This window comes from Triticum urartu, chromosome 6 (assembly GCF_003073215.2).
Source record: "Triticum urartu cultivar G1812 chromosome 6, Tu2.1, whole genome shotgun sequence".
NCBI classification, from domain to species: domain Eukaryota; kingdom Viridiplantae; phylum Streptophyta; class Magnoliopsida; order Poales; family Poaceae; genus Triticum; species Triticum urartu.
Genome location: NC_053027.1, coordinates 82,489,772 through 82,515,678, shown reverse-complemented (window position 1 = coordinate 82,515,678; position 25,907 = coordinate 82,489,772).

Genomic DNA, 25,907 nt, shown 5'->3' with positions numbered 1-25,907 from the left:
CGCTCCAACTAAAGTGGGAGAGATAGACACCCGCCAGCCACCTTATGCAACTAGTGCATGTCAGTCGGTGGAACCGGTCTCACGTAAGCGTACGTGTAAGGTTGGTCCGGGCCGCTTCATCCCACAATACTGCTGAAGCAAAATAAGACTAGTAGCGGCAAGAAAGTTGACAACATCTACGCCCACAACAAATTGTGTTCTACTCGTGCAACGAGAACTACGCATAGACCTAACTCATGATGCCACTGTTGGGGAACGTTGCAGAAAACAAAAATTTTCCTATGGTTTCACCAAGATCCATCTATGAGTTCATCTAGCAACGAGTGATCGGATTGCATCTACATACCTTTGTAGATCACGCGCGGAAGCGTTCAAAGAACGGGGATGAGGAAGTCGTACTCGAGGTGATCCAAATCAACGGAGATCCTAGCGCCGAACGGACGACACCTCCGCATTCAACACACGTACGGTCAGCGCGACGTCTCCTCCTTCTTGATCCAGCAATGGGAAAGGAGAGTTTGATGAAGATCCAGCAGCACGACGGCGTGGTGGTGGATGCAGGGGTCACCGCAGCAGGGCTTCGCCGTTCTACTGCGAGAGGGAGAGGTTTAGCAGGGGAGAGGGAGGCGCCAAGACTCAAAGGTGCGGCTGCCCCTCCCTCCCCCCCCTTTATATAGGCCCCCCTAGGGGGTGCGCCGGCCCTAGGAGATGGGATCTCCTAGGGGGGGCGGCGGCCAAGGGGTGGAGTGGCCCCCAAGCAAGGTGGGGCGCCCCCCCCCCCACCCTAGGGTTCCCAACCCTAGGCGCATGGGGTGGGCCAAGGGGGGTGCACCGGCCCACTATGGGCTGGTTCCCCTCCCCACTTAGCCCATGGGGCCCTTCGGGATGGGTGGCCCCACCCGGTGGACCCCCGGGACCCTTCCGGTGGTCCTGGTACAATACCGGTGACCCCCGAAACTCTCCCGATGGCCGAAACTGCACTTCCTATATATAATTCTTCACCTCCGGACCATTCCGGAACTCCTCGTGACGTCCATGATCTCATCCGGGACTCCGAACAACTTTCGGGTTACTGCATATTCATATCTCTACAACCCTAGCGTCACCGAACCTTAAGTGTGTAGACCCTACGGGTTCGGGAGGCATGTAGACATGACCGAGATGGCTCTCCGGTCAATAACCAACAGCGGGATCTGGATACCCATGTTGGCTCCCACATGCTCCTCGATGATCTCATCGGATGAACCACGATGTCGAGGATTCAAGCAACCCCGTATACAATTCCCTTTGTCAATCAGTACGTTACTTGCCCGAGATTCGATCGTCGGTACCCCAATACCTCGTTCAATCTCGTTACCGGCAAGTCAGTTTACTCGTACCGTAATGCATGATCCCGTGACCAGACACTTGGTCACTTTGAGCTCATTGTGATGATGCATTACCGAGTGGGCCCAGAGATACCTCTCCGTCATACGGAGTGACAAATCCCAGTCTTGATCCGTGTCAACCCAACAGACACTTTCGGAGATACCCGTAGTATACCTTTATAGTCACCCAGTTACGTTGTGATGTTTGGTACACCCAAAGCACTCCTACGGTATCCGGGAGTTACACGATCTCATGGTCTAAGGAAAAGATACTTGTCATTGGAAAAACTCTAGCAAACGAACTATACGATCTTGTGCTATGTTTAGGATTGGGTCTTGTCCATCACATCATTCTCCTAATGATGTGATCTCGTTATCAATGACATCCAATGTCCATAGTCAGGAAACCATGACTATCTGTTGATCAACGAGCTAGTCAACTAGAGGCTTACTAGGGACATGTTGGTGTCTATGTATTCACACATGTATTACGATTTCCAGATAACACAATTATAGCATGAATAAAAGACAATTATCATGAACAAGGAAATATAATAATAATCCTTTTATTATTGCCTCTAGGGCATATTTCTAACAGAAGTGTCAAATCATTTTCATTACTCAATATATTATTCAATAGCAATTCAGCTTGCTCAACAGTGCTTTCCCTGAAAACACAACCAGCACAACTATCCAGGTGGTATCTGGAAGCATCGGTTAGTCCATTATAAAAGATATCAAGTATTCCATTTTTCTTGAGAGGATGATCAGGCAAAGCATTAAGTAATTGGACAAGCCTCCCCCAAGCTTGTGGGAGACTCTCTTCTTCAATTTGCACAAAATTAAATATTTCTTTTAATGCGGCTTGTTTCTTATGAGCGGGGAAATATTTTGCAGAGAAGTGATAAATCATATCTTGAGGACTATGCACACAACCAGGAGCAAGGGAATTTAACTATAACTTAGCATCACGCATTAATGAGAAAGCAAATAATTTAAGGATATAGTAATAGCGATTTTTCCTCGTGAGCAAATAGGATGGCTATATCATGCAATTAGTAAGATGTGCCATAACCATTTCAGATTCATAGCCATGAAAAGGATCAGATTCAACCAAAGTAATTAACTTAGGATCGATAGAGAATTCATAATCTTTATCAGTAACAAAGATAGGTGAGGTAGCAAAAGCGGGATCATATTTCATTCTAGTTTTCAAGGATTTTCCTTTTAGCTTAGCTAATAGTTTCTTAAGATCCTCTCTATCATTGCAAGCAAAGAAGTCTTTAGCAATTTCTTCATCCATAACATAACCCTCAGGAACAACACGCAATTCATATCTAGAGGGAGAATCATAATCATCATTTTCAATAATATCATTAGTTTCAGTAATTTCATTCTCTCTAACCCAAGCAAGTTGTTCATGAAGAAATTCACCTACTGGCACAGTATTATCAAGCAGAGAAGTAGTTTCATCATAAGCATCATGCATAGCAGTAGTGGCATCATCAATAACATGCGACATATCGGAATCAATAGCAGGTGTAGATGTCGCAAGTTTACTCAAAACAAAAGGAGAATCTTGTGTAGAGCTAGATGGTAGTTCCTTACCTCCCCTCGTAGTTGGGGGAAAAAATCTTGGTTCTGTGATCTTTCAAATTCCTCATAGTGATCAACAGATATAAATCCCAAGTGACTCAAGTATAGGGGATCACAACAGTTTTCGATGGTAGAGTATTCAACCCAAATTTATTGATTCGACACAAGGGGAGCCAAACAATATTCTCAAGTTTTAGCAGCTGGGTTGTCAATTCAACCACACCTGAAAGACTTAATATCTACATCAAAGTATTTAGTAGCAAAGTAGTATGGTAGTAACGGTAAAAGTGGCAAAAATTTCAGTAGTAGTTTTGTAGCAATCGGAACAGTGGCAACGGAAAAGTAACGAAGCAAAGATCAATATGAAACGAGCTCGGAGGCAATGGATCAATGATGGATAATTATCCTAGATGACATTCATCGTGCAATGGTTATAACATAGGGTGGCACAGAACTAGCTCCAGTTCATCAATATAACGTAGGCATGTATTCCGAATATAGTCATACATGCTTATGGAAAAGAACATGCATGACATCTTTTGTCCTACCCTCATATGGCAGCGGGGTTCTATTGGAAACTAATGGATATTAAGGCCTCCTTTTAATAGAGTACCGGGCCAAAGCATTTGCACTTAGTGAATACATGAACTCCTCAAACTACGGTCATCACCGGGAGTGGTCCCGACTATTATCACTCCGGGGTTGCCGGATCATAACACGTAATAGGTGACAATAACTTGCAATATCGAATCAAGAACACAAATATATTCATGAAAACATGATAACCCACAAGTATAGGGGATCAACTGTAGCTCTTTTCGGTAAGTAAGAGTGTTGAACCCAACGAGGAGTAGAAGGAAATGACAAGTAGTTTTCAGTAAGGTAATGTCTGCAAGTGCTGAAATTGTAAGTAGCAGAGTCGTTTGATAGTAAGATAAATTGTAACGAGCAAGTAACGATAGTAGTAACAAAAGTGCAGCAAGGTAGCCCAATCCCCTTTGAGGCAAAGAACGAGCCAAAACGGTCTCTTATGATAAGCAAAGCGTTCTTGAGGGTACACGGGAATCTTATATTTACTAATTGGAGGCATCATTGAAAGCTCCACGTTAATCCTCAGACATTAAGCAAAATTATCCATTCGGTCTCCTATTAGCTTTTTTACAGCCGTTGGATGAATTACCTCAAGAGTCCTTGCCCACCATCCCACGTGAACTTCTCTTTAAGAAAAAAAACACATCCACGGGCTACCAAGAAAACAACTCCCTCAAAAAAAAACTCCATCAAGAGTCATCACCCTGTCGATCCTTCCTCATGAGGCACCGAAGAATTGATGAGGTAACCCTAGCGCTACTCCACCTATTGCTCCTCCTCGCATGTTCCCTCCGTAGTTTCCATGCCATCCTATGCTTCCATGTTGTGATCCATATTAAAAATATGCAAACATCCTCTCCTGATCCTCTTCCTCTCCAGCAGCTGAAATCAGGGGTCATTGCAATCTCGACTTCCATCTGCAAGTAGTACATGTCCTGATCTAAATCAACCAGCACAACGTGTGCTAGCTACCTGCGTATGTGTGTCAGCTTTCCTATATCCATCAAGTACGTGCATGCCTGTTGTTCCCAGCGAGAATCAAGTACGTGCATGGCTGTTGTGTCCAGTGAGAAGCTTTCTCATATCCACAAGTACGTGCATGGTTGTTGTGTCCAGCGAGAAGCATCGGCGACAAGCGGCGGGCTATTTTTCCAACAACATGAATATTCAGATCAGTAGAAAAAGGATGCTCGCTGACAACATATTTACACATTACTCCATGAAAGCCCAAGTAATGAAGTGGATAATCAAACAGATAGCCCATGGTGAGGACTGAACCTATGCCTCCAAATGCATGTTTTGCCTTCATGAATTATTTATACATGTACGTACTGAACCATAACTTTTATTCTTAGGATGAATTCTTCTCACAATTTTACTCCTTTTGACATGATGCCGACGGTGACATCATATAATTTTGGAGTGCTTGGAATCATATGATTTTACTCCTTTTCACATGACGGAGATGGTGAGGTCATATAGTCTTGGACAGCTTGGAATAATATGATTTGTCGCCGGAGCTAATCTAACGGAGGATTGCGGATGTCTACGCACATTGTGATATTGGTATGTATAACTGGTATATGTATTTATGTTGACCATATATTGAAGAGAACAAATTCCTTATCAAATAGAGTAGACAGCTTATTAAATCCTGGACTTGCCAAAAATTAAGCCATATGTAGGAATCGTGCATGTATTAAAAGATCTAATATACATATGCATGTGTTTAGCCTTACAATGTGATATTTCAAACAATCTTCATCAATAAATGTATAAATAAAAATATATAGCGAAAGAAATATAACCAGTCATATGTTCTGAGTTATCACCATCACATTTTGACTGATTTGTTAAAAATCCTCTTATCATCCTAAAAACATATGCATGTCTGATTGGTAGTTGTTAAGATAATCAACAAAAGTTGGTCATAAAAACCTAGCAAAATTTATTACACGTGGAAGAGAGAGGTTATGATCTTGCGGTGTTTTAAACATACTTTTGCCACAAAAAGGACAAGCAAATACTAGAATAGAGCTGAAAGCAATTAGATTTCACTAACACAACCACCCGTACACACAAAATATTGATTCACCCACATTTATTTCTTGAATTTTTATAAACATGCACTTGATTTCTCTCATATACAACCATATTGCCTAAATTACATCCTAAATAAAGTTTTCTACTGTTCTTGCATATATTATGAATTTTAATTTACATGACACAAGTAGAATGTCATATGTATATATAGTTATCCTGAATTGATCTAGGGGATACAATTATTTTTTGCAATTTAACTAACCAGGAAAAATGATTTCATGTTATAGTGATAGTTTCTAATCTTAAGTTAGTTCATGTACTCTTTAAATGGTGCGAGGAATTATGCGTATAATAAATGGCAATTGTCCCTTGCCAAAAGATGTTTTAGTTAGTGGACTGCGACTGTTAGATCTTCATATTGTTCGTAAGATAATTGCAATTGTTAGATGTTCATAACGACACCTCAAAGAATCATATATAACTGATAGGTAGAATCTTTATATTTACAGTACTTAGATGCATCATACAAGCCCCCACGTAATCCTCGCATCTAATAGTTATCTAACGTTGGATGAAAAGATGAACGACCCAGATGGCTCCTCCACCGTATTTTCCACCCGAGAGTCCGGAAATATATCAATTTGTCACTCTGTCCCGATCTATCTCTTTTTTCTACGTCCATGCATGTCACGCCGCCGCCATCTCTCGAATCTCGATTTCATCTTCCAGCCACACAGGATGTTGTGTACGTGGATGCTCACATCAAACGAGCCAACTTTCTATGCTTATCTAGCCAGCCGAGCTATGGGCTAGCTTCATACAGGGTCGCGTCAGGAACAAATCAAGGAAGCTTGCCTCCTCGCTTTCATGCAGGATTGGATTGCTTCATCGCCGTTCATAGGTCGATGCTGCATATATGTCAGTACGGCCACCTCTTGATTTTCTATATGTAGCCAAAGCAATTGGAGTGTTCGTCTTGAATAGGTTTTGAAGGTAGCCTTGGCATGGACATGCACAGATCCCATTGGAGAGGTGATGTGCGACCCGGTAAAAACAATCACTAATGTGCAGTACACACACAAATGAAGATCAGGCTGCTATTTGTCATACTTCTTTTGTTGGCGTACATGCACACACATCCCACAATGTGTGTGGTCCGTGTCATTATTGCAGGTTGTGTAGATAAGATAGATAAGACTATGGGAAGACATTGTTTCCGGCCGATCGAACTACAGGTCGCACAATGCAACTCAATGAAACAAGGTTATAAAGTGAATCCATCACGTGGTGGGCAACTTTCTATCTATATATAATACCAAGGGTTCAAAAAATATTATCATTTACTAATTATTGTGCACCTGGAATTAAATTTAGGTTGGCCTGGAAACAAAATATTGGATTGGTTTTGGTTATAGATTATAATATGCAGAAAAAGAATAAACCGAGCCATCTAATTTGTGGACATACAGCGCCAGTGGCGGGGTTTAATGGATTACATTGTGGAGAAACCAAAATCCGCCGGTTAGAAGACATAACTAGGTCCCGTGACTTTTCACCTTCTTCAACCAGACATTCCAAATATTTGCAGATTTCTAGATGTTTTGAAAATAGTTTGTTGTAAATATTTTAGCATGGTACATTGCAAATATATATACTAGCGACCAATTGATTCCTGTTCATAGCTATCCGTTGTAAATACCAGCTTTTTGATAGATGAAAAATGATGCGGTAGGGACTTTCCCCTGTTCCCCACTGTCTTTTACGGAAACAGACAATTCTTGATCGTGTGTCTTTGTTCAAAAAAAAAAAAAGATCGCGTGTCACGTTAGTTAATATCAGGGTCTCCGAGATACATCCTTCACCCGTACTTTCTATTTTAATAACATAGTATTTAAAAACAAAGCGAGGGGGTATGTATGATTGTATAAATATACATAAAGAAAGTTATGTAATTTTTTAAGAAGGTGTTGATTATCAGATAATAGGGGTGAGAATACAATTGGATAAAATTTGAAATATACCACAATAACTATTTGTGGTATAAATGCACGGAACTACATTTGTGAGTAAACCATGATACCTTTTTTCTAAACTTTTTTACTAAACCATGATACCTACCTTTTTTTGAGGGGTACCATCATACCTACTATAACAGAATAAACACATCCAATCGATGTTCTACCATAAAAACACTTTAATATATATTACAAATTCCACCAATACGTTGGCACTCTATAATGAAAAATTTATAATTTACCAACATTAAACTTGGAAATAATAAAGTATAAGTTCCCATAATTCTACATGATCCCTATTTATAGTAGTGGGGATTAATCAAACATCATAGTACCATTTTTTAAATTGTTTTAAAGGGGAAAAATAAAATATTATATACGTCATTAAATTTAAGTAGTGAAAATATATTTAAAGTATTTTGTACTCAGTATTATATAAAATTTCTATGTATGGTTTTTCTTTTGAATTACTAGCCCGTGCCGAAGCACGGGTTGATGACTAGTTTCATCTAGTCACTTTCATCATGTTGGTTTAATTCGTGTTCGCTACTTTGATAATTTGATATGTGGGTGGATCGGTGCTTAGGTGCTATTCTTATTTGAACAAACCTCCTACTTATGATTTACCCTCCCCCAAGCATCCGCAACTACGAGAAAAGTATTAAGAATAAATTATAACCATAGCATTAAACTTTTGGATCCAATCGGTCCCTTACGGAATATCGCATAAACTGGGGTTTAAGCTTCTGTTACTCTCGCAACCCATCATCTAATTGCTACTCCACAATGCATTCCCTTAGACCCAAATATGGTGAAGTGTCATGTAGTCGACGTTCACATGACACCACGAAGGGAATCACAACATACATACTATCAAAATATCGAACACATATCAAATTCACATGATTACTTGCAACATGATTTCTCCCGTGACCTCAAGAACAAAGGTAACTACTCACAAATGATAAACATGCTCATGATCAAAGGGGTATTAAATAGCATATTGGATCTGAACATATCTTCCACCAAATAAACCATATAGTAATCAACTACAAGATGTAATCAACACTACTAGTCACCCACAAGTACCAATCTATAGTTCCGGTAACAAGATTGAACACAAGAGATGAACTAGGGTTTGAGAGGAGATGGCGCTGTTGAAGATGTTGACGGAGATTTCCCTCCCCAAGATGGGAGAGTTGTTGGTGATGATGATGACGATGATTTCCCCCTACGGGAGGGAAGTTCCCCCGGTGGAATCGCTCCGCCGGAGGGAAAAAGTGCTCCTACCCATGTTCCGCATCGAGGTGGCGGCGCTTCGTCTCGAAAGTCCTCTACTTGTTTTTTCTTGGTCAAAATGACTTATATACCAAAAGATGGGCACCGGAGGTGGGCCGACGAGGGCACAACCCACCAGGGCGCGCCTGGGCTCCCTGGCGCGCCCAGGTGCGTTGTGCCCACCTGGTGGCCCCCCTTTGGTAGTTATTTGCTCTAATAATTCTTATATAATCCATATAAAATCTCCGTGAAGTTTGAGCTTGTTTGGAGTTGTGCAGAATAGGTGGCCTGACATAGCTTTTCCAGGTCTAGATTTCCAGCTGCCAAAATTCTCCCTCTTGGCGTGTACCTTGCAAATTATGAGAGAAAAGGCATTAGAATTACTCCAAAAAGCATTATTATGGATCAAAACATTATAAATAACAGTGAGAAAACATGATGCAAAATGGACGTATCAACTCCCCCAAGCTTAGACCTCACTTGCCCTTAAGCGAAAACCGAAATCAAAAACATGTCCACATGCTTTGAGAGAGAGGCGTTGATAAAAACAAAATACGGACATAGGAGCATCATGTTGATTATTATAACAACAACAAAATTAAATATAGGACTTTTATCATAGAACTTTCATCATATACTTCTCATGAATAAGTAATAGTTCATCACACAATCGAAGTATAAAGCAAAAACTCTATTAGAAACCAACAAACTATGTTCTCAGTCAACTTTGCAACTACAATTCATCATCTTTTCAGGAAAAGTCACGTGTTGGATCCTTTAGGCAAGTCCACATACTCTACCATCATATAGTCTTCTATGATTGCTAACACTCACCTCGTACCCATGAGAAATACGTTTCAACTGGACACATAGAAAGATAGGGCTTATGATTTTGCCTCCCAACATACTCACCTCAAGGGTGATGTCAACAATAATAACTCATGCCACCCATATTCAACTGGACATATGTGCCTAGATCTTTCCTCACCACATGATGCTTGCCAAAGGAGAAAAATAAAAGGAATAGAGAGAAAAACTTTGACTCTTTGCATAAAAGTAAAAGATGGGCCCTTCGCGGAGGGAAGCAGAGGTTGCCATGCGCTTATTTGTTTGTATGTTCAACCCCTTAGTGCAAAAGAATGTCACATTACATTGCCCCTTGTGATAGCGACCTTTATTATGCAGTCTGTCGCTTTTATTCTTCACCATCACAAGTTCGTGCAACGCTCAATTTTCTCTTACACTAATTGATCTCAAACTTTTAGAAGCAATTTTTATTGCCTTTTTGCACCGATGACAACTTACTTGAGGGATCTTGCTCAATCCCTAGGTAGGTATGGTGGACACTTGAAAATAAGATTTGGGTTTAAGGGTTTTTGGATGCACAAGTAGTATCTCTACTTAGTGCGGAATTTTTGGCTAGCAAAGATAGGGGGCAAGCACCACATGTTAAAGGATCTATAACAATATGACTTCTATGTGAGTATCAACAAACATAAATCATTAAGTTGTCTTCCTTGTCCAACGTCAACAATTTTAGCATATAATATTTTGATGAGGGCTCACGATCACAAAAGATTTCTAGGATAGTATATTTATATGTGAATCTTCTATTCCCTTATTAATTCTTTCATGAGTTGCATCATTGACTAATGCTATGTTTGTCAATCTCTAATAAAATTTTCTACTTATACTTTTCCTTATGTGGTGCCATCACCTACCATAGGATTAGTATATAATATTCTCTTTATTTATTTCCTTTATTTTATTTGTTTCCTTTCTTATTTCTTTTCTTTTATTTGCAACATGAAAGTAAAGAAAGCAAAAACTCGTACTAAACTTTATTATATAACTTGCACAAGATTACAAGGATAGATCACTAAGCAAACTCTCAACGAAGAAAGGATCGAACTAAACTTTTATTTATCTAAAGCAAAAGGATTCAACTAAAATAAGTAAAAGAAAAAAGATAGTGGGATGATACGATACCGGGGCACCTCCCCCAAGCTTGGCGGAAGCCAAGGGGAGTGCCCATACCCGATACTCAATTCTCCTTTGGTGGTGAAGAAGATGATGGTGGTGAAGAAGAAGGTAATGGTGGTGGTGAGAACGTAGAAGGTTTGCCCTTCACTTCCTCTAGCTTCTGACGAAGAATGAAATTTTCCATCATCAACTCGCAATTATCTAACTTGAGTTTTATTATCCTCTTGCATAACGCCTCCATGCTCTCATTTTTGAACCGGGGAGGAACCGATTCATCTTCTTCTTTGGAGGTCCAGCTATAATGCCCCTCATCCCCATAGGACTTGAGGTTTGCGATGAGATCAACAACATAGCTCTCACCCTCAGAGTCTTGAGAAGACATATTTTCAAAACTGCACAGGAACAGCAAGAAAAGATAATAGAGGATTTCTCTGCAATACGGTGATCAACAGGTTCGGGAAGTATATATAGATTTGTTTTCTTGGAGGACAAGTATATGGTAGAAAAACGGAGTATGGAAGGTGTCCCAGGTGCCTGGCACGCCCTAGTGTCTTGTGCCCACCAGGGGACGCCTCGTGGAAGTTTCTTTATTCCCAAAATTCTAAAATATTCCAAAACTGATAAAAAATATTTTTGCGGATTTTTTGGAGTACGTTTACTTACCGTATCACGTACCTCCTTTTTTTCACGATTCTGGAGTGTTCCAGAAGGACTCTTTTATGTGTTCTTCTGGTGTCATAGTTTGGATAATATTACTTTCAACATTAATAGGCGTCCTGAGATATAATGCTTTATTCGTTGCCCATTGACAACCTTTGGGTTAGTACCTTCAGCAACGGTGCCAGAAAATAGCCTTGACGACTCACAAGTATAGGGGATCAATTGTAGCTCTTTTTGATAAGTAAGAGTGTCGAACCCAACAAGGAGCAGAAGGAAATGACAAGTATTTTTCAGTAAGGTAATGTCTGCAAGTGCTGAAATTGTAAGTAGCAGAGTAGTTTGATAGCAAGATAAATTGTAACGAGCTAGTAACGATAGTAGTAACAAAGGTGCAGCAAGGTAGCCCAATCCTTTTTGAGTCAAAGGATAGGCCAAAACTGTCTCTTATGATAAGCAAAGCGTTCTTGAGGGTACACGGGAATTTCATCTAGTCACTTTCATCATGTTGGTTTAATTCGTGTTCGCTACTTTGATAATTTGATATGTGGGTGGACCGGTGCTTAGGTGATGTTCTTACTTGAACAAACCTCCTACTTATGATTAACCCTCCCGCAAGCATCCGCAACTACGAGAAAAGTATTAAGAATAAATTCTAACCATAGCATTAATCTTTTGGATCCAATCGGTCCCTTACGGAATAGCGCATAAACTGGGGTTTAAGCTTCTGTCGCTCTCGCAACCCATCATCTAATTGCTACTCCACAATGCATTCCCTTAGGCCCAAATATGGTGAAGTGTCATGTAGTCGACGTTCACATGACACCACGAAGGGAATCACAACGTACATACTATCAAAATATCGAAGACAATTCAAATTCACATGATTACTTGCAACATGATTTCTCCCGTGACCTCAAGAACAAAGGTAACTACTAACAAATGATAAACATGCTCATGATCAGAGGGGTATTAAATAGCATATTGGATCTGAACATATAATCTTCCACCAAATAAACCATATAGTAATCAACTACAAGATGTAATCAACACTACTAGTCACCCACAAGTACCAATCTATAATTCCGGTAACAAGATTGAACACAAGAGATGAACTACGGTTTGAGAGGACATGGTGCTGTTGAAGATGTTGATGGATATTGCCCTCCCCAATATGGGAGAGTTGTTGGTGATGATGATGACGATGATTTCCCCCTCCAGGAGGGAAGTTCCACTCGCGGAATCGCTCCGCCGGAGGGCAAAAGTGCTCCTGCCCAAGTTCCGCCTCGAGGCGGCGGCGCTTCGTCCCAAAAGTCCTCTCCTTTTTTCTAGGTCAAATAACTTATATACCAAAAGACACAACCCACCAGGGCGCGCCTGGGCTCCTTGGCGCGCCCAGGTGGGTTGTGCATACCTTGTGGGCCCCCTCTGGTAGTTATTTACTCCAATAATTCTTAAATAATCCATAAAAAATCTCTGTGAAGTTTCAGCTTGTTTGTAGTTGTGCAGAATAGGTGGCCTGATGTAGCTTTTCCAGGTCCAGATTTCCAGCTGCCAAAATTCTCCCTCTTGGTGTGTACCTTGCAAATTATGAGAGAAAAGGCATTAGATTTACTCCAAAAAGCATTATTATGGATCAAAACATTATAAATAAGAGTAAGAAAACATGATGCAAAATGGACGTATCAAAACATAATAGGTCCAGATCTAAAATCATGGCACCGGGGCCCTAGTGACAAGCATTAGGCATAGCAAAGTCATAGCAACATCAGTGTTATAACATAGTGGATACTAGGGATCAAACCCTAACAAAACTAACTCGATTACATGGTAAATCTCATCCAACCCATCACGGTCCAGCAAGACTACGATGGAACTACTCAGGCACGGCGGTGAGCATCATGAAATTGGTGATGGAGGATGGTTGTTGATGATGATGGTGATGGATTCCCCTCTTCAGAGCCCAAAACAGACTCCAGATCATCCCTCCCGAGGAAGAATAGTGCTTGGTGGCGTCTCCGTATCGTAAAACGTGATGAATCCTTCTCTCAGATTTTTTTCTACCCGAATGTGAATATATGGAGTTGGAGTTGAGGTTGGTGGAGGTCCAGGGGGGCCACGAGGTCGGAGGGTGCGCCCCCACCCTTGTGGCTAGGGTGTGGGCCCCCTGCTGCTGATTCATGTGCCAATATTTTTTTATTAATTCCAAAACTTGGCTCCGTGAAGTTTCAGGTCATTCCGAGAACTTTTTATTCTACACAAAAATAACACCATGGCAATTCTGCTGAAAATAGCGTCAGTCCGGGTTAGTTCCATTCAAATCATGCAAGTTAGAGTCTGAAACAAGGGAAACGAGTTTGGAAAAGTAGATATGATGGAGATGTATCAACTCCCCCAAGCTTAACCCATTGCTTTTCCTCAAGCAATTCAGTTGACAAACTGAAAGTGATAAAGAAAAACTTTTACAAACTCTGTTTGATCTTGTTGTTGCAAATATGTAAAGCCAGCATTCAAGTTTTCAACAAGTATTATGAACTAATCGTATTCACAATAACATGTAGGTCTCACGTTTACTCATATCAATGGCATAATCAACTAGTGAGCAATAATAATAAATCTCGGATGACAACACTTTTTCTCAAAACAATCATGATATAATATAACAAGATGGTATCTCGCTAGCCCTTTCTGAGATCGCAGAACATAAATGCAAAGCACCCCTGAAGTTCAAACATGATAAAAACTTACGGAGATTTTTTTTGGAATATATGTGATTTTCGGGAAAAAGAATCAACGCGAGATGAAGCCCGAGGTGTCCACAAGGGAGGAGGTGCCCAGGGGGTAGGGTGCACCCTAGGCCCTCATGGCCACTCCGTAAGGCGGTTGGTGCCCTTCTTTTGCTGCAAGAAAGCTAATATCCGTATAAAAATCGTGTTAAAATTTCAGCCCAATTGGAGTTACGGATCTCCGGGAATTTAAGAAACGGTGAAAGGCCAGAATCAGGGAGCACGGAAACAGAAGGAAACACACAGAGAGAGAGAGAGAGAGAGAGAGAGATCCAATCTCGGAGGGGCTCTCGCCCCTCCGCCGCCATGGAGGTGAAGTACCAGAGGGGAAACCCTTCTCCCATCTAGGGGGAAGGTCAAGGAAGAAGAAGAATAAGCAAGGGGCTCTCTCCCCCTCTCTCCAAGTGGCGCCGGAACGTCGCTGGGGCCATCATCGTGACGGCGATCTACACCAACAAATTCGCCGCCGTCATACCAACTCTCTCACCCTCTATGCAGCGGTGTAACACCCCTTCTCCCCGCTGCAATATCTACTTAAACATGGTGCTCAACGCTATATATTATTTCCCAATGATGTATGGCTATCCTATGATGTTTGAGTAGATCTGTTTTGTCCTATGGGTTAATTGATGATCATGATTGGTTTGAGGTGCATGTTATATTTTTTGTGTTCTCCTATGGTGCTCTCCATGTCGCACAAGCGTGAGCCCCATTGTAGGGTTTGCAATATGTTCATAATTTGCTTATGGTGGGTGGCGTGAGTGACAGAAGCACAGACCCGAGTAAGTAGGTTGTTTGCGTATGAGAGTAAATAGTACTTGATACTTTAATACTATGGTTGGGTTTTACCTTAATGATCTTTAGTAGTTGTGGTTGTTTGCTAGAGTTCCAATCATAAGTGCATATGATCCAAGGAGAGAAAGTATGTTAGCTTATGCCTCTCCCTCATATAAAAATGCAATAATGATTACCGGTCTAGTTATCAATTGCCTAGGGACAGATAACTTTCTTGTGACAAAAAGCTCTCTACTAAAAATAACTTAGTTGTTTCTTTATATAAACAACCCCTACTTTTTAATTATGTCTCTTTATTATCTTGCAAACCTATCCTATCATACCTACAAAAGTACTTCTAGTTTCATACTTGTTCTAGGTAAAGCGAACGGAAAGTGTGCGTAGAGTTATATCGATGGTCGATAGAACTTGAGGGAATATTTGTTCTACCATTAGCTCCTCATTGGGTTTGACACTCTTACTTATCGAGAAAGGCTACAATTGATCCCCTATACTTGTGGGTTATCAAGACCTTTTTCTGGCGCCGTTGCCGGGGAGCAATAGCGTGGGGTGAATACTCTCGTGTCTGCTTGTTTGCTTTATCACTAAATAGATTTTATTTGTTGTTCTAAGTTGTTATCTATATTTAGTTATGGATATGGAACATGAAATACCAAAAAATTGCGTGTACTTGCTACTCATGGAGACGGGGAACCTCTTAAAACCCTTGATCCTCACTATGTGAAAGATATTATGCACTACTTTAATAATCCTGAGAAAACCCCATTCAATTATATAATGGGAGACATGTTGGGTCAGCGTGAATACTTTAGGGATTATCGCTTGACTCAAAAAGGGAAACGGTTATGGGATCAAATTCATATGTTGCATTGGTATGCTCAGAATTTATGCTTGATATATGATTATACTTGTTACTCTCGGATAAAGGCTCCACACCTTCCCTTTTCATGCATATTTAATGATAATGTAACCTTGGCTTCTTATGCTAATGGTATTTATGACTACTATGATGTGAACGAATAGAAGAATTTTTTGCTTTTAAGGGTGCTTATGAAATTGAATCTTTGTTTGAAAAGTATGAAGCTTTTGATGATGATGTTTATAGGCCTGAAAATTTTGCTATACTTAAATATTTCTATGAGAATTATGAATACAATTCCGATATTGATGCATTCATTGAGAAACTCTCCACTGTCCAAGAACAGACTAATATTTTGCAGGAAACTATGGAAGAAGAAATTGATGACACTGTGATCTCGTTGGATGAAAAAGATGAGGAGGAGCGTGAAGAAGAAAAGGAGGAAGAGCAGATTGATCACCCATGCCCACCTTCTAATGAGAGTAACTCTTTATCTCATACATTGTTCAATTTCACTTCGTGCTTACCGAAGGATGATTGCTATGATCCCTTTGATTCATTTGAAATGTCCCTTTTTGATGAACTTGATGCTTGCTATGCTTGTGGCCAAGATGCTAATATGAATTATGCTTATGGAGATGAACTTTCTATAGTTGCTTATGTTATGAATGAAATTGTTGCTATTGCACCCACGCATGATAGTCCTATTATCTTTTTGAATTCTCCCAACTACACTATATCGGAAAAGTTTGTGCTGATTAAGGATTGTATTGATGGGTTGCATTCTACTATTACACATGATGATTTTGATGAATATAATATGCATGTGCTTTCTGCTCCTACTTGCAATTATTATGAGAGAGGAACTACATCTCCACCTCTCTATGTTTCCAATATGATAAAATTGCAAGACAATGTTTATACAATGCATTGGCCTTTACTTGATGTGCATGAATTGTTTTTTATGACCTGCCGATGCATAGGAAGAGAGTTAGACTTCATCATTACTTGATATATGTTACTTTGTGCTCACTACTAAATCACAAATCATTGTTAATTAAAATTGGGTTTGATATTTGATATACCTTGGGATCCGGGTGGATTCATTACTTGAGCACTATATGCCTAGCTTAATGGCTTTAAAGAAAGCGCTGCTAGGGAGACAACCCAGAAGTTTTAGAGAGTCATTTATTTCTGTTTTGTGCTTTTATAAAGTTTAAAAACAAAAAATAAAGTGGGGAACCCAAAACTTTTCAAAAAGAAAAGTGAAAGTAAGAAGGACGAGCACTGTTGAAGTGGGGGAGCTCCTTGTACTTTGTTCATGCCCATGGAAACTTTGTGAATCTCGATTACAGAAAGTTTCCAACAAAAATAAGTAACCCCTATACAAATCCATTGTATTATAAAAATAATGTGCCAAGTTTGCCTTTAGGATGATTAGATTGCTTGTTTGGTTTGTGCAGTGGAAAAACAGAAACTTTGGCTGTAGTGCGTGAATTTACATTGTTTACTGGAATGTCAAAAGATTCTGAAACTTTTTGCATAGTACTTATATGCAATTTTTTTATTTTGTCCTAATTATTCAGAATTTTTGGAGTTACATAAGTATAGTTGATGTTCAGATTACTACTGACTGTCCTATTTAAGACATATTGAATTTTTGATGCATTGTTTTGCTCATTTTGATGAAACTATCAATTGTATCAGTGGTATAAGCCATGGAAAAGTTATATTATAGTAGCTAAAATGCAAAAAATAAAATATGAATGAGTTTGCAACAGTACTTAAAGTGGTGATTTGTTTTATTATACTAACGGATCTCACAAGGATTTTGTTAAGTTTTTTGTGATTGAAGTTTTCAAGTTTTGGGTGAGATCACGATGGATGAAGGAATAAGGAGTGGCAAGAGCCTAAGCTTGGTGATGCCCGAGGCACCCCAAGGTAATATTCAAGGACTCACAAGTAACTAAGCTTGGGGATGCCCCGGAAGGCATCCCCTCTTTCTTGTAACGATCATCGGTAATTTTACTTGGAGCTATATTTTTATTCGTCACATGATATGCATAAATCTTGGTGCGTCGTGTGCTTTTTTATTTTTATTTTAGTAATGCACCATGCTGGTATGAGATATTCCTTGGTTGATTTATAGAATTATCTATGCACTTCACTTATATCTTTTGAGTATGGCTTTATAGAACTCTTCATGTGCTTCACTTATATCATTTGAAGTTTGGATTGCTTGTTTCTCTACACAATAAAACCGCCATATGTAGAATCCTCTTTTGCTTCACTTATATTTGTTAGAGCGTGGGGATATCTTTTATAGAAAGAATTAAACTCTCATGCTTCACTTATATCTATTTAGAGAGTTGACAGGAATTGGTCATTCACATGGTTAGTCATAAAATCCTCCATAACTTGTAGATCACTGAATATGATATGTTTGATTCCTTGCAATAGTTTTGCGATATAAAGATGGTGATATTAGAGTCATGCTAGTGAATAATTGTGGATGGTAGAAATACTTGTGTTAAAGTTTGTGATTCATGTAGCATGCACGTATGGTGAACCGTTATGTAACGAAGTTGGAGCATGATTTGTTTTTGATTGTCTTCCTTATGAGTGGCGGTCGGGGACGAGCGATGGTCTTTCCCTACCAATCTATAGCTGTAGGAGCATGCGTGTATTACTTTCTTTGGATATCTAATAGATTTTTGCAATAAGTATGTGAGTTGTATATGACTAATGTTGAGTCCATGGATTATACGCACTCACACCCTTCCACCATTGCTAGCCTCTTCGGTACCGTGCATTGCCCTTTCTCACCTCGAGAGTCGGTGCAAACTTCGCCAGTGCATCCAAACCCCATGATATGATATGCTCTGTCACACATAAGCCTCCTTATATCTTCCTCAAAACAGCCACCATACCTACCTATCATGGCATTTCCATAGCCATTCCAAGATACATTGACATGCAACTTCCATCATCATCATATACATGACTTGAGCATTCATTACCATATTGCTTTGCATGATCGTAAGATAGCTAGCATGATGTTTTCATGGCTTGTCCGTTTTTTGATGTCATTGCTACACTAGATCATTGCACATCCCGGTACACCGCCGGAGGCATTCATATAGAGTCATATCTTTGTTCTAGTATTGAGTTGTAAGTAAATAAAAGTGTGATGATCATCATTATTGGAGCATTGTCACTGGTGAGGAAAGGATGATGAATACTATGATTCCCCCACAAGTCGGGATGAGACTACGAACAAAGAATAAAAATAAATAAAAATAGGCCAAAAAAAGGAGAGTCCCAAAAAAAGAAAAAATGAGAGAAAAGAGAGAAGGGGGAATGCTACTATCCTTTTTCCACACTTGTGCTTCAAAGTAGCACTATGCTTTTCATATAGAGAGTCTCTTGAGTTATCACTTTCACATACTAGTGGGAATTTTCATTATAGAACTTGGCTTGTATATTCCGATGATGGACTTCCTCGAATGCCCGAGGTCTTCATGAGCAAGCAAGTTGGATGCACACCTACTTGGTTTCATTTGTGAGATTTCATACACTTATAGCTCTAGTGCATCCGTTGCATGGCAATCCCTACTCCTCGCATTGACATCCATTGATGGGCATCTCCATAGCCCGTTGATTAGTCGCGTCGATGATGAAAATTTCTTCCTTTTTGTCTTCTCCACACAACCTCCAACATCATATTCTATTCCACCTATAGTGTTATATCCATGGCTCACGCTCATGTATTGCGTGAAAGTTGAAAAGGCCTGAGAACATTAAAAGTAAGAAACAATTGCTTGGCTTGTCATCGGGGTTGTGCATGATGAAATACTTTATGTGGTGAAGATGGAGCATAGCCAGACTATATGATTTTGTAGGGATAACTTTCTTTGGCCATGTTATTTTGAGAAGACGTGATTGCTTTATTAGTATGCTTGAAGTATTATTGTCTTAATGTCAAATGATAGACTATTGCTTTGAATCACTCGTGTCTTAATATTCATGCCATGATTAGATTATATGATCAAGATTATGCTAGGTAACATTCCAAATAAAAATTATCTTTTTCTATCATTTACCTACTCGAGGATGAGCAGGAATTAAGCTTGGGGATGCTGATACGTCTCCATCGTATCTATAATTTTTGATTGTTCCATGCCAATATTATACAACTTTCATATACTTTTGGCAACTCTTTATACTATTTTCGGGACTAACATATTGATCCAGTGCCTAGTGCCAGTTCCTGTTTGTTGCATGTTTTTTGTTTCACAGAAAATCCATATCAAACGAAGTCCAAACACGATAAAAACTTATTGAGATTTTTTTTGGCATATATGTGATTTTTGGGAAAAAGAATCAACACGAGACGATGCCCGAGGAGTCCACAAGGGAGGGGGCGCGCCCTGGGCCCTTATGGCCACTACCTAAGGCGGTTGGTGCCCTTCTTTCGCCACAAGAAAGCTAATATCCGGATAAAAATTGTGTCAAAATTTCAGCCCAATTGGAGTTACGGATCTCCGGGAATTTAAGAAACGGTGAAAGGCCATAATCGGGGAGCGCAGAAGCAGAAGGAAACACATAGAGAGATCCAATCTCGGAGGGGCTCTCGCCCCTCTGCCGCCATGGAGGCCAAGGACTAGAGGGGAAACCCTTCTCCTATCTAAGGGGAAGGTCAAGGAAGAAGAAGAATAAGGAGGGGGGCTCTCTCCCCCTCTCTCCCGGTGGCGCCGGAACGCCGCTGGGTGCTACCTCTTGAGCTTGTGTTGGTTTTTCCCTTGAAGAGGAAAGGGTGATGCAGCAAAGTAGCGTAAGTACTTCCCTCAGTATTGAGAACCAAGGTATCAATCCAGTAGGAGACAATGTGACGAGCCACCGAATACCTGCACAAACAAAAACACCAACTTGCAACCAACGCGATAAAGGGGTTGTCAATCCCTTCACGGTTATTTGCAAAGTGAGATCTGATAGAGATGGATAAACGGTAAAGTAATATTTTTGATTTATGGAATGGAAAGTAAAATATTGCAAAAGAAAGTAAATAGGAAACTAGAATTGTAGATCGGAAACTTATATGATAGAAAATAGACCCGGGCCATAGGTTTCACTAGAGGCTTCTCTCAAGATAGAAAATATTACGGTGGGTGAACAAACTACTGCCGAGCAATTGATAGAAAAGCGCAAAGTTATGACGATATCTAAGGCAATGATCATGAATATAGGCATCACGTCTGTGTCAAGTAGACCGAAACGATTCTGCATCTACTACTATTACTCCACACATCGACCGCTATCCAGCATGCATCTAGAGTATTAAGTTCATAAAGAACGGAGTAACGCCTTAAGCAAGACGACATGATGTAGAGGAATTAACTCAAGCAATATGATGAAAAACCCATCTTGTTATCCTCGATGGCAATAATACAATACGTGTCGGTCCCCTTCCGTCACTAGGATCTCGAGCACCACAAGATTGAACCCAAAGCTAAGCACTTCTCCCATTGCAAGAAAAACCAATCTAGTTGGCCAAACCAAATTGATAGTTCAAAGAGATTTGCAAAGATATCAAATCATGCATATAAGAATTCAGAGGAGATTCAAATAATATTCATAGATAAGCTGATCATAAATCCACAATTCATCGGATCTTGGCAAACACACCGCAAAACAGTATTACATCGAATAGATCTCCAAGAACATCGATGAGAACTTTGTATTGAGAACCAAAGAGATAGAAAAAGCCGTCTAGGTACTAGCTATGGACCCATAGGTCTGTGGTAAACTACTCATGCTTCATCGGAGAGGCAATGGCGTTGATGTAGAAGTCCTCTGTGATCGAATTCCCCTCCGGCAGGATGCCGGAAAAGGCCCCAAGATGGGATCTCACGGGTATAGAAGGTTGCGGTGGTGGAAAAGTGGTTTCGTGGCTCCCCTGGAAGGTTTTGGGGTATAAGAGTATATATAGGAGGAAGATCTAGGTCAGGAGGCCACCGAGGGGCCCACAAGGTTTGGGGCGTGCCCTCCACCATTGTGGCGCCTCGTGGCTCTTCTGACTTGCACTCTAAGTCTCATGGGTGTCTTCTGGTCCAAGAAAAATCACCGCGAAAGTTTTTATCCCGTTTGGACTCCGTTTGGTATTCCTTTTCTACGAAACTCTAAAAAAAGTTAAAAACAGAAACTGGCACCGGGCTCTATGTTAATAAGTTAGTCCCCAAAATCATATAAAATAGCATATTAATGCATATAAGACATCCAAAACAGATAATATAATAGCATGGAACAATAAAAAATTATAGATACGTTGGAGACGTATCAAGCATCCCCAAGCTTAATTCCTACTCGTCCTCGAGTAGATAAATGATAAAAACAGAATTTTTGATGTGGAATGCTACGTAACATAATTATTCATGTAATTCTCTTTATTGTGGCATGAATGTTCAGATCCGTAAGATTCAAAACAAAAGTTTAATATTGACATAAAACAATAATACTTCAAGGATACTAACAAAATAATTATGTCTTCTCAAAATAACATGTCTAAAGAAAGCTTATCCCTACAAAATCATATAGTGTGGCTATGCTCCATCTTCATCACACAAAATATTCAAATCATGCACAACCTCGGTGACAAGCCAAGCAATTGTTTCATACTTTTGATGTTCTCAAACCTTTTCAACTTTCACGCAATACATGAGTTTGAGGCATAGATATAGCACTATAGGTGGAATAGACGGTGGTTGTGGAGAAGACAAAAAATAAGGCGACAGTCTCACATCAACTAGGCATATCAACGGGCTATGGAGATGCCCATTAATAGATATCAATGTGAGTGAGTAGGGATTGCCATGCAACGGATGCACTAGAGCCATAAGTTTATGAAAGCTCAAAAAGAAAACTAAGTGGGTGTGCATCCAACTTTCTTTCTCATGAAGACCTAGGGCGTTTGAGGAAGCCCATCGCTGGAATATACAAGCCAAGTTCTATAATGAAAAATTTCCACTAGAATATGAAAGTGATAACATAGGAGACTCTCTATCATGAAGATCCTGGTGCTACTTTAAAGCACAAGGGTGGCAAAAAGGATAGTAACATTGTCCCTTCTATCTTTTTCTCTCATTTTTCTTTATTTTTTGGGCCTTCTCTTTTTTTGGAATTTCTCTTTTTTTTCTCACATGGGACAATGCTCTAATAATGAAAGTCATCACACTTCTATTTACTGACAACTCAAGAATTACAACTCAATACTATAACAAAAATATGAGTCTATGTGAATGCCTCCGACGGTGTACCGGGATGTGCAATGAATCAAGAGAGACATGTATAAAAAATGATGAACGGTGGCTTTGCCACAAATACGATGTCAACTACATGATCATGCAAAGCAATATGACAATGATGATGTATGTGATAATAAACAGAATGATGGAAAGTTGCATGGAAATATATCTCGGAATGGCTATGGAAATGCCATAATAGGTAGGTATTGTGGATGTTGATGTCTACTACACAACCTTCTTCTTGTAGACGTTGTTGGGCCTCCAAGTGCAGAGGTTTGTAGGACAGTAGCAAATTTCCCTCAAGTGGATGACCTAAGGTTTATCAATCCATGGGAGGCATAGGATGAAGATGGTCTCTCTCAAGCAACCCTGCAACCAAATAACAAAGAGTCTCTTGTGTCCCCAACACACCCAATACAATGGTAAATTGTATAGGTGCACTAGTTCGGCGAAGAGACGGTGATACAAGTGCAATATGGATAGTACATAAAGGTTTGTGTAATCTGAAAATATAAAAACAGCAAGGTAACTAATGATAAAAGTGAGTGTAAACGGTATTGCAATGCGTTGAAACAAGACCTAGGGTTCATACTTTCACTAGTGCAAGTTCTCTCAAAAATAATAGCATAATTGGATCATATAACTATGCCTCAACATGCAACAAAGAGTCACTCCAAAGTCACTAATAGCGGAGAACAAACGAAGAGATTATTGTAGGGTACGAAACCACCTCAAAGTTATTCTTTCTGATCGATCTATTCAAGAGTCTGTAGTAAAATAACACGAAGCTAATCTTTCCGTTCAATCTGTCATAGAGTTCGTACTAGAATAACACCTTAAGACACAAATCAACCAAAACCCTAATGTCACCTAGATACTCCAATGTCACCTCAAGTATCCGTGGGTATGATTATACGATATGCATCACACAATCACAGATTCATCTATTCAACCAACACAAATAACTTCAAAGAGTGGCCCAAAGTTTCTACCGCAGAGTCAAGACGAAAACATGTGCCAACCCCTATGCATAAGTTCAAGAGGTCACGAAACTCGCAAGTTGATCACCAAAACATACATCAAGTGGATCACATGATATCCCATTGTCACCACAGATAAGCACGTGCAAGACATACATCAAGTGTTCTCAAATCCTTAAAGACTCAATCCGATAAGATAACTTCAAAGGGAAAACTCAAATCCATCACCAGAGAGTAGAGGGGGAGAAACATCATAAGATCCAACTATAATAGCAAAGCTCGCAATACATCAAGATCGTACCACCTCAAGAACATGAGAGAGAGAGAGATCAAACACATAGCTAATGGTACATACCCTCAGCCCCGAGGGAGAACTACTCCCTCCTCATCATGGAGAGCACCGGGATGATGAAGATGGCCACCGGAGAGGGATTCCCCCCTCCGGCAGGGTGCCGGAACAGGTCTAGATTGGTTTTCGGTGGCTACGGAGGCTTCTGGCGGCGGAACTCCCGATCTATTGTGCTCCCCGATGTTTTTAGGGTATATATATGCGAAAGAAGTCGGTCAGGGGAGCCACGAGGGGCACACGAGGGCGGGGGCGCGCCCAGGGGGCAGGCGCGCATCCCTGCCTCGTGGCCACCTCGAAGCTTCCTTAACTTCAACTCCAAGTCTCCTGGATCACGTTCGTTCCAAAAATCACGCTCCCGAAGGTTTCATTCCGTTTGGACTCCGTTTGATATTCCTTTTCTGTGAAACACCGAAACAAGAGAAAAAACAGAAACTGGCACTGGGCTCTGGGTTAATAGGTTAGTCCCAAAAATAATATAAAAGTGTTTAATAAAGCCCATAAACATCCAAAACCGATAATATAATATCATGGAACAATAAATAATTATAGATACGTTGGAGACGTATCAGCTGTTTTGAGGAAGGATATGTGGTGGCTTGATACGTCTCCAACGTATCTATAATTTTTGATTGCTCCATGAAATTATATTATCTATTTTGGACGTTAATGGGCTTTATTTTACACTTTTATATCATTTTTGGGACTAACCTACTAACCGGAGGCCCAGCCCAAATTGCTGTTTTTTCGCCTATTTTAGAGTTTCGCCGAAAAGGAATATCAAACGGTGTCCAAACGGAATGAAACCTTCGGGAACGTGATTTCCTCAACAAACGTGATCCAGGAGACTTGGAGTGGGCGTCAAGAAACAATCGAGGAGGCCACAAGGCAGGGGGCGCGCCTACCCCCCTGGGCGCGCCCTCCACCCTCGTGGGACCCTCGTTGCTCCACCGACATACTTCTTCCTCCTATATATATCCATGTACCCCCCAAACATCTAGGAGCACCACAAAAACCTAATTCTACCGCCGCAACCTTCTGTACCCGAGAGATCCCATCTTAGGGCCTTTTCCGGAGCTCCGCCGGAGGGGGCATTGATCACGGAGGGCCTCTGCACCAACTCCATGGCCTCTCCGGTGATGTGTGAGTAGTTTACCTCAGACCTTCGGGTCCATAGTTATTAGCTAGACGGCTTCTTCTCTCTCTTTGGTTCTCAATACAAAGTTCTCCTCGATCTTCTTGGAGATCTATTCGATATAATGTTCTTTTGCGGTGTGTTTGTCGAGATCCGATGAATTGTGGGTTTATGA